This window comes from Crinia signifera, chromosome 6 (assembly GCF_055691185.1).
Source record: "Crinia signifera chromosome 6, ASM5569118v1, whole genome shotgun sequence".
Classification (NCBI taxonomy): domain Eukaryota; kingdom Metazoa; phylum Chordata; class Amphibia; order Anura; family Myobatrachidae; genus Crinia; species Crinia signifera.
In genome coordinates this window covers 292,028,528-292,044,756 of record NC_139222.1, presented here as the reverse complement: position 1 = coordinate 292,044,756, position 16,229 = coordinate 292,028,528, and the positions used below count along the sequence as shown (strand labels likewise).

The following is a 16,229-nucleotide window of genomic DNA, read 5'->3' as shown; positions in this document are numbered from 1 at the left end:
ACTGTACACAGACCCCAGGGCAGAAGCAGTGGGGAAACTTCCCGGCCTCCCAGTAACAGAGAACATTACAGAGGGCGTTAGTGGGTTAACAAGCAGGCGGCCAGATTGATGTATTAATATAACCAAACCATGGGATGAAATAGGGGCTACCCCCCCCCGGCGGTCACCTCTCCCCTACGTCAGGATATATCTGCTCTCATACAGACCATAGATATACAAAACCGAATACAAACAAGTTCTTTTGTAGAAAATCCGCGGCCTCCTCGCACAGAACATCCAGTATTTTGCTGCATTTTAATTAAGGTGTCTAAACATTATCGCAAAGGACTGGAAATTGGTCGGAGCCCGCAGTCAGGAAAACTAAGCTCTAAAGGCTTTTTATCACTATATTTCAGGAACCAAGGGTGTAAAATGTTCTAATTTGGGCTATATTAAAAGCCATAAAAAGGTCTTTCAAAAAGATTAATGGTACTTTGCTTGGATATAAGATAAGGGCTTTAGCTGGTTTCAGAAGCCGGTCCTGGCTGTTCCCTGGAGGCGATCATCTTTACAGCCACTTAGAAGATTTGTAAAGGCAGCGCGTAACCTCCAGCCAATACACAGCCGGATTTGGGGGATTTTTTTTCCTTCGCTCTTTTAAATTCCTTTCAATTTTACAGGTTTAAAGTGTGTAAATCATCTCAGAGCGACACAATGACTGCGCCTTGTAATATATCACAACACCAGCGCGCCTTTCTCATGGCCTGTGAAATACACACACGGATATACATAGATATATACCAGCTACTATGTCAGGCCTTTCAGCAGGTCAGGGCTGAAAGTCACATTCACAAACGTAACGTAGTGAGCGCCGCCGCCATCGCTAGAATCGGGAACTCGTAGGGTCACAAGGTTATAGGCCTCCGTATACATGTGCCAGGAGGTCTCCCAAATAAAGGAATTCATTTTATTTTCATCAAAATGTTTGTGATGTCGACAATTTCTGATTGTCTTAACTGGAGCTCAGCGTTTGTGTCAACCGCGTTACCTTGGAGACCGCAAAGATCAAAGCGACAAAAAAAAAGCCCTCAATTGTCTGATTAATCAAGTCAGCAAACAGCTTATTTCTTTTAAACTGCAATGCATGTATGAAAATGAGATTCCGGGAGCCCGGCTTTGTGCAGATTTGTTCATTCTTATCAGAACAAAGCCAGCGGCACACCATTTCATGGATCATTGCCGCTGTCAGGCCCGGCGCGCAGAATGGGTGACAGACCCTTATTCTGAGGCTTGAGGAAAATTAGCAAAAAAGTCGGCACAAATTACCCCCTCATCTTTTTAGTAATGTGACATTATTCAGGGTTTTTTATCCAATTTTCAATTTTTGTTACACTTCCTCCTAAACCCCTCTCTGCCATCATCCCCCACACTCCTAGGAGACACCGCGTGCATGGGGAACAAGATATGCTGAGGATGGAGCTCAGACTTCGGGCAGCCAGCAGGGGAGAGGGCAAACCGCCAACCTCAGGGCAGCCAGCAGGGGGAGGGGGCAAACCGCCAACCTCAGGGCAGCCAGCAGGGGGAGGGGGCAAACTGCCAACCTCAGGGCAGCCAGCAGGGGAGAGGCCAAACCTCCAACCTCAGGGCAGCCAGGAGGGGGAGGGGGCAAACCGCCAACCTCAGGGCTGCCAGCAGGGGGAGAGGGCAAACCGCCAACCTCAGGGCAGCCAGCAGGGGGAGAGGCCAAACCTCCAACCTCAGGGCAGCCAGCAGGGGGAGAGGCCAAACCTCCAACCTCAGGGCAGCCAGCAGGGGGAGAGGCCAAACCTCCAACCTCAGGGCAGCCAGCAGGGGGAGGGGGAAACCGCCAACCTCAGGGCAACCAGCAGGGGGAGGGGGCAAACCGCCAACCTCAGGGCAGCCAGCAGGGGAGGGGGCAAACCTCCAACCTCAGGGCAGCCAGGAGGGGGCAAACCGCCAACCTTAGGGCAGCCAGCAGGGGGAGGGGGCAAACCGCCAACCTCAGGGCTGCCAGCAGGGGAGAGGCCAAACCGCCAACCTCAGGGCAGCCAGCAGGGGGAAGGGGCAAACCGCCAACCTCAGGGCAGCCAGCAGGGGAGAGGCCAAACCTCCATCCTCAGAGCAGCCAGCAGGGGAGAGGGCAAACCGCCAACCTCAGGGCAGCCAGCTGGGGGAGAGGGCAAACCGCCAACCTCAGGGCAGCCAGCAGGGGGTGGGGGCAAAGCGCCAACCTCAGGCAGCCAGCAGGGGGAGAGGGCAAACCGCCAACCTCGGGGCAGCAAGCAGGGGGAGGGGGCAAACCGCCAACCTCAGGGCAGCCAGCAGGGGGAGAGGCCAAACCGCCAACCTCGGGGCAGCCAGCAGGGGGAGAGGCCAAACCGCCAACCTCGGGGCAGCCAGCAGGGGGAGAGGCCAAACCCCCAACCTCAGGGCAGCCAGCAGGGGGAGAGGCCAAACCCCCAACCTCAGGGCAGCCAGCAGGGGGAGAGGCCAAACCCCCAACCTCAGGGCAGCCAGCAGGGGGAGAGGCCAAACCTCCAATCTCAGGGCAGCCAGCAGGGGGAGAGGCCAAACCTCCAACCTCAGGGCAGCCAGCAGGGGGAGAGGCCAAACCTCCAACCTCAGGGCAGCCAGCAGGGGGAGAGGCCAAACCTCCAACCTCAGGGCAGCCAGCAGGGGGAGGGGGCAAACCGCCAACCTCAGGGCAGCCAGCAGGGGGAGGGGGCAAACCGCCAACCTCAGGGCAGCCAGCAGGGGGAGGGGGCAAACCGCCAACCTCAGGGCAGCCAGCAGGGGGAGGGGGCAAACCGCCAACCTCAGGGCAGCCAGCAGAGAGAGGGGGCAAACCGCCAAACTCATGGCAGCCAGCAAAGGAAGTGTGCGAGCAGGGGCAGAGGACAACCTCCAAACTCAGGGCAGCCTGCAGGGGGAGAGGGCAAACCGCCAACCTCAGGGCAGCCAGCAGGGGGAGGGGCCAAACCTCCAACCTCAGGGCAGCCAGCAGGGGGAGGGGCCAAACCGCCAACCTCAGGGCAGCCAGCAGGGGGAGGGGGCAAACCGCCAACCTCAGGGCAGCCAGCAGGGGGAGGGGGCCAACCTCAGGGCAGCCAGCAGGGGGAGGGGGCAAACCGCCAACCTCAGGGCAGCCAGCAGAGGGAGGGGGCCAAACTGCCAAACTCAGGGCAGCCAGCAGGGGGAGAGGCCAAACCTCCAACCTCAGGGCAGCCAGCAGGGGGAGAGGCCAAACCTCCAACCTCAGGGCAGCCAGCAGAGGGAGGGGGCAAACCGCCAACCTCAGGGCAGCCAGCAGAGGGAGGGCACAAACCGCCAACCTCAGGGTAACCAGCAGAGGAAGTGTGTGAGCAGGGGCAGAATGCAAACCACCAACCTCAGGGCAGCCAGGAGGGGGAGTGTGTGAGCAAGGAGAGTGTAAGCCAACCTCAGGGCAGCCAGTAGGGGGAGTGTGCGAGCAGGGAGAGTGATCACCAATCTCAGGGCAGCCAGCAGAGGGAGTGTGTGAGCAGGGAGATTGTGCGCCAACCTCCAGGCAGCCAGTGTGTGGCGGGGGAGTGTGTGCGCTAACCTACAGGCAGCCCCTTCTAATGGGCACTACCAGCTGCATCACAAGATCTTATCCTAATTGCCCAAATTGCATTGCTACCCAGCTATGCCCCTAATGACACAAGAGGACACCCGAGTAGGCTGTGCATAGTTACAGAGAACGCGGGATTCAGCAATACGCCAGATCCATCAGAATGACCTGTGCGGCCGGAGCGATAAGTACCCACCATGCCGCTACTGCAGAGAAACATTCTGCACACCAGGTCCCACCACACGGTTCCACATTTCCTCTGAGGCCACGTTTCCCTTCTGTACTCACCTACAGACCTGGCTACCATATACACGCATGTTTCCTGGCATGTCCCCAGTCCTCTGAGGCCACGTTTCCCTCCTGTACTCACCTACAGACCTGGCTACCATATACACGCGTGTTTCCTGGCATGTCCCCGGTCCTCTGAGGCCACGTTTCCCTCCTGTACTCACCTACAGGCCGTGCCGCCATGCACACGCGTGTTTTCTGGCGTGTCTCTAGCACTGAGCGACAGAATACAATAACTGGTGTGTTTTCAGCGGTTCCTTTATCTCTCTCTCGGAGTAAGAAAGCTTATTAACACGCTTTGAACTTAAAATCACATTTACAATAATGTGCCATCAACAGTTTTATAAGCTAATTAGAAAAAAAAAGATTAATTAATGACTAGCCTGCTAATAAAATGGCAATCAGGAAGAAAGAAACCAAGGGTGCTAAGCTTCAACTACCACCAATTAGGAGCTAATTACAAACAAATTATATATGTGTTTTGCTGTGGGCTTTAATTTACTAAAATGGTTTTAATTAAAAGAGAAAACATGCTGATTAATGTGACTGCGGTACAGTATAAACCGCGCATTGTCTTTGCTTTAATGAGACTGGGAGCCGCCAAATCTCCTCCGAAACCATAGGAAACCGACGGTCGTGCAGGCGTCGTCTATCAGCCGATCGTACGCAGGGTATACCTGACCCCCGACACCCCTCGCCAGAAACACGGGGACCCTTCACACAGTATTAATTACCTTTCCTGAGAGCGGCCGGGCTAATCCCCCTCCTGCTGGGGCAACGTGTACAGAATGCTCAGCACGTGGGGATCTCCAGGTGAGCGACACTTACCCTGCGTACGGGCCACATCCACCTGTCTCAGCTGCCATAAACCCTGGGCCGGCTGCGTGTAATCAGCGCGTGTAATTACAGTGATAAATAAACAAACATTGAGCGTGGAGCACTGATCCGGGGTGTTTGGTCAGAGGGGATAAGAGCTTTGTGTGCAGATTTACCGTTCAGACTCTTAATCAGGACCCCAGGCAAACAATGCTCTGCTGTGCGCACTCTGATAACATGTTCTGCCTTAAACGCTGACCGATATGTAATCTCTCAGCCGAGTCCTCCTGCCAAGCGGGGATCGGGGAGCTTGCAAGGTGACAGTTGGCGTCAAGTGGGTCGGAGCATCTCCTGAGCCTACCTCCGCCCTGGGTACCAATCTATTCATGTAGCAGCTTCCAAGTTCCCGGGCAGAGGCTGTCACTTCCAAGCCTGCAGATCCGTCCGGAGTCCGGGTTATTTGTGGCGCTGGCGCTCGTCCACCTCCATCAAAGCCCCGGCTTCCAAGATGCTATTTAAGGGCTTAGAAATGTTATACAGCAGAAATTAGCTTCACCTATTAGGACAGGAACCGGATTAAAGCGCTCGGCAAACGCTGCCCCAGAGCAGGAGGTTTATCAGCCAATTCCAGTTACCGCGTCCTCGGGAAGAAATTACACATCTCAAGTGTGAAAACCTACACACCTCGTACCTCTGGAGCGTGGCGGAACATTCTATGTATCCATGTGAGGTCCTGACACTAAGGCCCCCATCCTTCCATCACATCCTATACACCTCGTACCTCTAGAGCATGGCGGAACATTCTATGTATCCATGTGAGGTCCTGACACTACGGCCCCATCCTTCCATCACATCCTATACACCACGTACCTCTAGAGCGTGGCGGAACATTCTATGTATCCATGTGAGGTCCTGACACTACGGCCCCATCCTTCCATCACATCCTATACACCTCGTACCTCTAGAGCGTGGCGGAACATTCTATGTATCTATGTGAGGTCCTGACACTACGGCCCCCATCCTTCCATCACATCCTATACACCTCGTACCTCTACAGCGTGGCGGAACATTCTATGTATCCATGTGAGGTCCTGACACTACGGCCCCATCCTTCCATCACATCCTATACACCTCGTACCTCTAGAGCGTGGCGGAACATTCTATGTATCCATGTGAGGTTCTGACACTACGGCCCCATCCTTCCATCACATCCTATACACCTCGTACCTCTAGAGCATGGCGGAACATTCTATGTATCCATGTGAGGTCCTGACACTACATCCCCCATCCTTCCATCACATCCTACACACCTCGTACCTCTAGAGCGTGGCGGAACATTCTATGTATCCATGTGAGGTCCTGACACTACGGCCCCATCCTTCCATCACATCCTATACACCTCGTACCTCTAGAGCGTGGCGGAACATTCTATGTATCCATGTGAGGTCCTGACACTACGGCCCCATCCTTCCATCACATCCTATACACCTCGTACCTCTAGAGCGTGGCGGAACATTCTATGTATCCATGTGAGGTCCTGACACTACGGCCCCGTCCTTCCATCACATCCTATACACCTCGTACCTCTAGAGCGTGGCGGAACATTCTATGTATCCATGTGAGGTCCTGACACTACGGCCCCGTCCTTCCATCACATCCTATACACCTCGTACCTCTAGAGAGCGTGGCGGAACATTCTATGTACCCATGTGAGGTCCTGACCCTACGGCCCCATCCTTCCATCACATCCTATACACCTCGTACCTCTAGAGCGTGGCGGAACATTCTATGTATCCATGTGAGGTCCTGACACTACGGCCCCATCCTTCCATCACATCACATCCTATACACCTCGTACCTCTAGAGCGTGGCGGAACATTCTATGTACCCATGTGAGGTCCTGACCCTACGGCCCCATCCTTCCATCACATCCTATACACCTCGTACCTCTAGAGCGTGGCGGAACATTCTATGTATCCATGTGAGGTTCTGACACTACGGCCCCATCCTTCCATCACATCCTATACACCTCGTACCTCTAGAGCGTGGCGGAACATTCTATGTATCCATGTGAGGTCCTAACACTACGGCCCCATCCTTCCATCACATCCTATACACCTCGTACCTCTAGAGAGCGTGGCGGAACATTCTATGTATCCATGTGAGGTCCTGACACTACGGCCCCATCCTTCCATCACATCCTATACACCTCGTACCTCTAGAGCGTGGCGGAACATTCTATGTATCCATGTGAGGTTCTGACACTACGGCCCCATCCTTCCATCACATCCTATACACCTCGTACCTCTAGAGCGTGGCGGAACATTCTATGTATCCATGTGAGGTCCTGACACTACGGCCCATATCCTTCCATCACATCCTATACACCTCGTACCTCTAGAGCGTGGCGGAACATTCTATGTATCCATGTGAGGTTCTGACACTACGGCCCCATCCTTCCATCACATCCTATACACCTCGTACCTCTAGAGAGCGTGGCGGAACATTCTATGTATCCATGTGAGGTCCTGACACTACGGCCCCATCCTTCCATCACATCCTATACACCTCGTACCTCTAGAGCGTGGCGGAACATTCTATGTATCCATGTGAGGTCCTGACACTACGGCCCCATCCTTCCATCACATCCTATACACCTTGTACCTCTAGTGCGTGGCGGAACATTCTATGTATCCATGTGAGGTCCTGACACTACGGACCCCATCCTTCCATCACATCCTATACACCTCGTACCTCTAGAGCGTGGCGGAACATTCTATGTATCTATGTGAGGTCCTGACACTACGGCCCAATCCTTCCATCACATTCTATACACCTCGTACCTCTAGAGCGTGGCGGAACATTCTATGTATCCATGTGAGGTCCTGACACTACGGCCCCCATCCTTCCATCACATCCTATACACCTCGTACCTCTAGAGCGTGGCGGAACATTCTATGTATCCATGTGAGGTCCTGACACTACGGCCCCATCCTATACACCTCGTACCTCTAGAGCGTGGCGGAACATTCTATGTATCCATGTGAGGTCCTGACACTACGGCCCCATCCTTCCATCACATCCTATACACCTCGTACCTCTAGAGAGCGTGGCGGAACATTCTATGTATCCATGTGAGGTCCTGACACTACGGCCCCCATCCTTCCATCACATCCTATACACCTCGTACCTCTAGAGCGTGGCGGAACATTCTATGTATCCATGTGAGGTCCTGACACTACGGCCCCATCCTTCCATCACATCCTATACACCTCGTACCTCTAGAGCGTGGCGGAACATTCTATGTACCATGTGAGGTCCTGACCCTACGGCCCCATCCTTCCATCACATCCTATACACCTCGTACCTCTAGAGCGTGGCGGAACATTCTATGTATCCATGTGAGGTCCTGACACTACGGCCCCATCCTTCCATCACATCCTATACACCTCGTACCTCTAGAGCGTGGCGGAACATTCTATGTACCCATGTGAGGTCCTGACCCTACGGCCCCATCCTTCCATCACATCCTATACACCTCGTGCCTCTAGAGCGTGGCGGAACATTCTATGTACCCATGTGAGGTTCTGGCACTACGGCCCCATCCTTCCATCACATCCTATACACCTCGTACCTCTAGAGCGTGGCGGAACATTCTATGTATCCATGTGAGGTCCTGACACTACGGCCCCATCCTTCCATCACATCCTATACACCTCGTACCTCTAGAGCGTGGCGGAACATTCTATGTATCCATGTGAGGTCCTGACACTACGGCCCCATCCTTCCATCACATCCTATACACCTCGTACCTCTAGAGCGTGGCGGAACATTCTATGTATCCATGTGAGGTCCTGACACTACGGCCCCATCCTTCCATCACATCCTATACACCTCGTACCTCTAGAGCGTGGCGGAACATTCTATGTATCCATGTGAGGTCCTGACACTACGGCCCCATCCTTCCATCACATCCTATACACCTCGTACCTCTAGAGCGTGGCGGAACATTCTATGTATCCATGTGAGGTCCTGACACTACGGCCCCATCCTTCCATCACATCCTATACACCTCGTACCTCTAGAGCGTGGCGGAACATTCTATGTATCCATGTGAGGTCCTGACACTACGGCCCCATCCTTCCATCACATCCTATACACCTCGTACCTCTAGAGCGTGGCGGAACATTCTATGTATCCATGTGAGGTCCTGACACTACGGCCCCCATCCTTCCATCACATCCTATACACCTCGTACCTCTAGAGAGCGTGGCGGAACATTCTATGTATCCATGTGAGGTCCTGACACTACGGCCCCATCCTTCCATCACATCCTATACACCTCGTACCTCTAGAGCGTGGCGGAACATTCTATGTATCCATGTGAGGTCCTGACACTACGGCCCCATCCTTCCATCACATCCTATACACCTCGTACCTCTAGAGCGTGGCGGAACATTCTATGTATCCATGTGAGGTCCTGATACTACGGCCCCATCCTTCCATCACATCCTATACACCTCGTACCTCTAGAGCGTGGCGGAACATTCTATGTATCCATGTGAGGTCCTGACACTACGGCCCCATCCTTCCATCACATCCTATACACCTCGTACCTCTAGAGCGTGGCGGAACATTCTATGTATCCATGTGAGGTCCTAACACTACGGCCCCATCCTTCCATCACATCCTATACACCTCGTACCTCTAGAGCGTGGCGGAACATTCTATGTATCCATGTGAGGTCCTGACACTACGGCCCCATCCTTCCATCACATCCTATACACCTCGTACCTCTAGAGAGCGTGGCGGAACATTCTATGTATCCATGTGAGGTCCTGACACTACGGCCCCCATCCTTCCATCACATCCTATACACCTCGTACCTCTAGAGCGTGGCGGAACATTCTATGTATCCATGTGAGGTTCTGACACTACGGCCCCATCCTTCCATCACATCCTATACACCTCGTACCTCTAGAGAGCGTGGCGGAACATTCTATGTATCCACGTGAGGTTCTGACACTACAGCCCAATCCTTCCATCACATCCTATACACCTCGTACCTCTAGAGTGTGGCGGAACATTCTATGTATCCATGTGAGGTCCTGACACTACAGCCCCATCCTTCCATCACATCCTATACACCTCGTACCTCTAGAGAGCGTGGCGGAACATTCTATGTATCCATGTGAGGTCCTGACACTACGGCCCCATCCTTCCATCACATCCTATACATCTCGTACCTCTAGAGAGCGTGGCGGAACATTCTATGTATCCATGTGAGGTCCTGACACTACGGCCCCATCCTTCCATCACATCCTATACACCTCGTACCTCTAGAGAGCGTGGCGGAACATTCTATGTATCCATGTGAGGTCCTGACACTACGGCCCCCATCCTTCCATCACATCCTATACACCTCGTACCTCTAGAGCGTGGCGGAACATTCTATGTATCCATGTGAGGTCCTGACACTACGGCCCCATCCTTCCATCACATCCTATACACCTCGTACCTCTAGAGCGTGGCGGAACATTCTATGTATCCATGTGAGGTTCTGACACTACGGCCCCATCCTTCCATCACATCCTATACACCTCGTACCTCTAGAGCGTGGCGGAACATTCTATGTATCCATGTGAGGTCCTGACACTACGGACCCCATCCTTCCATCACATCCTATACACCTCGTACCTCTAGAGCGTGGCGGAACATTCTATGTATCCATGTGAGGTTCTGACACTACGGCCCCATCCTTCCATCACATCACATCCTATACACCTCGTACCTCTAGAGCGTGGCGGAACATTCTATGTATCCATGTGAGGTTCTGACACTACAGCCCCATCCTTCCATCACATCCTATACACCTCGTACCTCTAGAGCGTGGCGGAACATTCTATGTATCCATGTGAGGTCCTGACACTACGGCCCCATCCTTCCATCACATCCTATACACCTCGTACCTCTAGAGCGTGGCGGAACATTCTATGTATCCATGTGAGGTTCTGACACTACGGCCCCATCCTTCCATCACATCCTATACACCTCGTACCTCTAGAGCGTGGCGGAACATTCTATGTATCCATGTGAGGTCCTGACACTACGGCCCCATCCTTCCATCACATCCTATACACCTCGTACCTCTAGAGCGTGGCGGAACATTCTATGTATCCATGTGAGGTCCTGACACTACGGCCCCATCCTTCCATCACATCCTATACACCTCGTACCTCTAGAGCGTGGCGGAACATTCTATGTATCCATGTGAGGTCCTGACACTACGGCCCCATCCTTCCATCACATCCTATACACCTCGTACCTCTAGAGCGTGGCGGAACATTCTATGTATCCATGTGAGGTCCTGACACTACGGCCCCATCCTTCCATCACATCCTATACACCTCGTACCTCTAGAGCGTGGCGGAACATTCTATGTATCCATGTGAGGTCCTGACACTACGGCCCCATCCTTCCATCACATCCTATACACCTCGTACCTCTAGAGAGCGTGGCGGAACATTCTATGTATCCATGTGAGGTTCTGGCACTACGGCCCCCATCCTTCCATCACATCCTATACACCTCGTACCTCTAGAGAGCGTGGCGGAACATTCTATGTATCCATGTGAGGTTCTGACACTACGGCCCCATCCTTCCATCACATCCTATACACCTCGTACCTCTAGAGCGTGGCGGAACATTCTATGTATCCATGTGAGGTCCTGACACTACGGCCCCATCCTTCCATCACATCCTATACACCTCGTACCTCTAGAGCGTGGCGGAACATTCTATGTATCCATGTGAGGTCCTGACACTACGGCCCCATCCTTCCATCACATCCTATACACCTCGTACCTCTAGAGCGTGGCGGAACATTCTATGTATCCATGTGAGGTTCTGACACTACGGCCCCCATCCTTCCATCACATCCTATACACCTCGTACCTCTAGAGCGTGGCGGAACATTCTATGTATCTATGTGAGGTCCTGACACTACGGCCCAATCCTTCCATCACATCCTATACACCTCGTACCTCTAGAGCGTGGCGGAACATTCTATGTATCCATGTGAGGTCCTGACACTACATCCCCCATCCTTCCATCACATCCTATACACCTCGTACCTCTAGAGCGTGGCGGAACATTCTATGTATCCATGTGAGGTCCTGACACTACATCCCCCATCCTTCCATCACATCCTATACACCTCGTACCTCTAGAGCGTGGCGGAACATTCTATGTATCCATGTGAGGTCCTGACACTACGGCCCAATCCTTCCATCACATCCTATACACCTCGTACCTCTAGATAGCGTGGCAGAACATTCTATGTATCCATGTGAGGTCCTGACACTACGGCCCCATCCTTCCATCACATCCTATACACCTCGTACCTCTAGAGCGTGGCGGAACATTCTATGTATCCATGTGAGGTCCTGACACTACGGCCCCATCCTTCCATCACATCCTATACACCTCGTACCTCTAGAGCGTGGCGGAACATTCTATGTATCCATGTGAGGTCCTGACACTACGGCCCCATCCTTCCATCACATCCTATACACCTCGTGCCTCTAGAGCGTGGCGGAACATTCTATGTATCCATGTGAGGTTCTGACACTACGGCCCCATCCTTCCATCACATCCTATACACCTCGTACCTCTAGAGCGTGGCGGAACATTCTATGTATCCATGTGAGGTCCTGACACTACGGCCCCATCCTTCCATCACATCCTATACACCTCGTACCTCTAGAGCGTGGCGGAACATTCTATGTATCCATGTGAGGTCCTGACACTACGGCCCCATCCTTCCATCACATCCTATACACCTCGTACCTCTAGAGCGTGGCGGAACATTCTATGTATCCATGTGAGGTCCTGACACTACGGCCCCATCCTTCCATCACATCCTATACACCTCGTACCTCTAGAGCGTGGCGGAACATTCTATGTATCCATGTGAGGTTCTGACACTACGGCCCCATCCTTCCATCACATCCTATACACCTCGTACCTCTAGAGCGTGGCGGAACATTCTATGTATCCATGTGAGGTTCTGACACTACGGCCCCATCCTTCCATCGCATCCTATACACCTCGTACCTCTAGAGAGCGTGGCGGAACATTCTATGTATCCATGTGAGGTTCTGGCACTACGGCCCCATCCTTCCATCACATCCTATACACCTCGTACCTCTAGAGCGTGGCGGAACATTCTATGTATCCATGTGAGGTCCTGACACTACAGCCCCCATCCTTCCATCACATCCTATACACCTCGTACCTCTAGAGCGTGGCGGAACATTCTATGTATCCATGTGAGGTCCTGACACTACGGCCCCATCCTTCCATCACATCCTATACACCTCGTACCTCTAGAGCGTGGCGGAACATTCTATGTATCCATGTGAGGTCCTGACATTACGGCCCCATCCTTCCATCACATCCTATACACCTCGTACCTCTAGAGCGTGGCGGAACATTCTATGTATCCATGTGTGGTCCTGACACTACGGCCCCATCCTTCCATCACATCCTATACACCTCGTACCTCTAGAGCGTGGCGGAACATTCTATGTATCTATGTGAGGTCCTGACACTACGGCCCAATCCTTCCATCACATCCTATACGCCTCGTACCTCTAGAGAGCGTGGCGGAACATTCTATGTATCCATGTGAGGTCCTGACACTACGGCCCCATCCTTCCATCACATCCTATACACCTTGTACCTCTAGAGCGTGGCGGAACATTCTATGTATCCATGTGAGGTTCTGACACTACGGCCCCATCCTTCCATCACATCCTATACACCTCGTACCTCTAGAGCGTGGCGGAACATTCTATGTACCCATGTGAGGTTCTGACACTACGGCCCCATCCTTCCATCGCATCCTATACACCTCGTACCTCTAGAGCGTGGCGGAACATTCTATGTATCTATGTGATGTCCTGACACTACGGCCCCATCCTATACACCTCGTACCTCTAGAGCGTGGCGGAACATTCTATGTATCCATGTGAGGTCCTGACACTACGGCCCCCATCCTTCCATCACATACTATACACCTCGTACCTCTAGAGCGTGGCGGAACATTCTATGTATCCATGTGAGGTTCTGACACTACGGCCCCCATCCTTCCATCACATCCTATACACCTCGTACCTCTAGAGAGCGTGGCGGAACATTCTATGTATCCATGTGAGGTTCTGACACTACGGCCCCCATCCTTCCATCACATCCTATACACCTCGTACCTCTAGAGCGTGGCGGAACATTCTATGTATCCATGTGAGGTCCTGACACTACGGCCCCATCCTTCCATCACATCCTATACACCTCGTGCCTCTAGAGCGTGGCGGAACATTCTATGTATCCATGTGAGGTCCTGACACTACAGCCCCATCCTTCCATCACATCCTATGCACCTCGTACCTCTAGAGAGCGTGGCGGAACATTCTATGTATCCATGTGAGGTTCTGACACTACGGCCCCATCCTTCCATCACATCCTATACACCTCGTACCTCTAGAGCGTGGCGGAACATTCTATGTATCCATGTGAGGTCCTGACACTACGGCCCCATCCTTCCATCACATCCTATACACCTCGTACCTCTACAGCGTGGCGGAACATTCTATGCATCCATGTGAGGTCCTGACACTACGGCCCCGTCCTTCCATCACATCCTATACACCTCGTACCTCTAGAGCGTGGCGGAACATTCTATGTATCCATGTGAGGTCCTGACACTACGGCCCCATCCTTCCATCACATCCTATACACCTCGTACCTCTAGAGCGTGGCGGAACATTCTATGTATCCATGTGAGGTCCTGACATTACGGCCCCATCCTTCCATCACATCCTATACACCTCGTACCTCTAGAGCGTGGCGGAACATTCTATGTATCCATGTGAGGTTCTGACACTACGGCCCCATCCTTCCATCACATCCTATACACCTCGTACCTCTAGAGCGTGGCGGAACATTCTATGTATCCATGTGAGGTTCTGGCACTACGGCCCCATCCTTCCATCACATCCTATACACCTCGTACCTCTAGAGAGCGTGGCGGAACATTCTATGTATCCATGTGAGGTCCTGACACTACGGCCCCGTCCTTCCATCACATCCTATACACCTCGTACCTCTAGAGCGTGGCGGAACATTCTATGTATCCATGTGAGGTCCTGACACTACGGCCCCATCCTTCCATCACATCCTATACACCTCGTACCTCTAGAGCAGTGGTCGCCAACCCGTCGCTCGCGAGCTACCGGTAGCTCGCCTGAGCGAAACGGGTGGCTCGACCACTGCTGCCTGCCCTGCCCAGTACGCCCGCCCGTTGTTGCCGCTGGCTTGCGGCGCTATAGCCGCCGCTATAGCCGCCGCCTTGCCCCGCTGTAGTCCGCGGGGACCAGAGACAGCACACAGGCGCTAGAAGTCATATTTGACCTCTAGCGTCTGACAGGGAGCACCGCGCTAAGCGCTCCCGGCACTTCCGGGTAACGCTGCAGCAGCGCAGCTCTGTGTTCCCTCCCTGTCATAGGCTAGAAGTCAAATATGACTTCTAGCATGGTGGGGGCTGTGGGGGGAAAGAACGCTAATTGCCAGCAGGGTGATGACGGAGCTGAGCACCAGCAGCAATTATTCATTTATTATGCCCATGTGAAGACGGGCATAGTGGAGGGGGCAAGCAGTGACCCCCTTGTCAATGAGCATTAACCCCTGGCAACAAAATTCAACCCCTGACAGCAAGCAGGTAATTTACATTTTTTTATTAGAAGCCTTACTGTGGGACATTGTGTGCAATATGTGTAATGGGCATCATTTGTGTGGCACATGTTTAATGAGCATCAAGGTGTGGGGCATATGTATAATGGGCATCACGGTGTGTGGCATATGTATAATGGTGCATCACGGTGTGTGGAATATGTATAATGGGCATCATGGTGTGTGGCATATGTATAATGGAGCATCACGGTGTGCGGCATATGTATAATGGGCATCACGGTGTGCGGCATATGTATAATGGGCATCACGGTGTGCGGCATATGTATAATGGGCATCACGGTGTGCGGCATATGTATAATGGGCATCACGGTGTGCGGCATATGTATAATGGGCATCACGGTGTGCGGCATATGTATAATGGGCATCACGGTGTGTGGCATATGTATAATGGAGCATCACGGTGTGTGGCATATGTATAATGGAGCATCATGGTGTGTGGCATATGTATAATGGGCATCACGGTGTGCGGCATATGTATAATGGGCATCACGGTGTGCAGCATATGTATAATGGGCATCACGGTGTGTGGCATATGTATAATGGAGCATCACGGTGTGTGGCATATGTATAATGGAGCATCATGGTGTGTGGCATATGTATAATGGAGTATCACTGTGGGATATGTATAATGGTGCATCACGGTGTGGGGCATTTGTATAACGGAGTATCACGTTGTTGGGCATATGTATAATGGGCATCGTGTGTGTGTGTGTGGAAAAAATGG

At 52.7% G+C, this 16,229-nt stretch overlaps 1 protein-coding gene across 1 annotated transcript in view; it reads right to left on the bottom strand.

The window, feature by feature from the left end:
• The window catches only part of FAM204A (family with sequence similarity 204 member A), a 60,936-nt gene that overhangs the window by 13,353 nt on the left and 31,354 nt on the right, over positions 1 to 16,229 (bottom strand). The window lies entirely within an intron of this gene.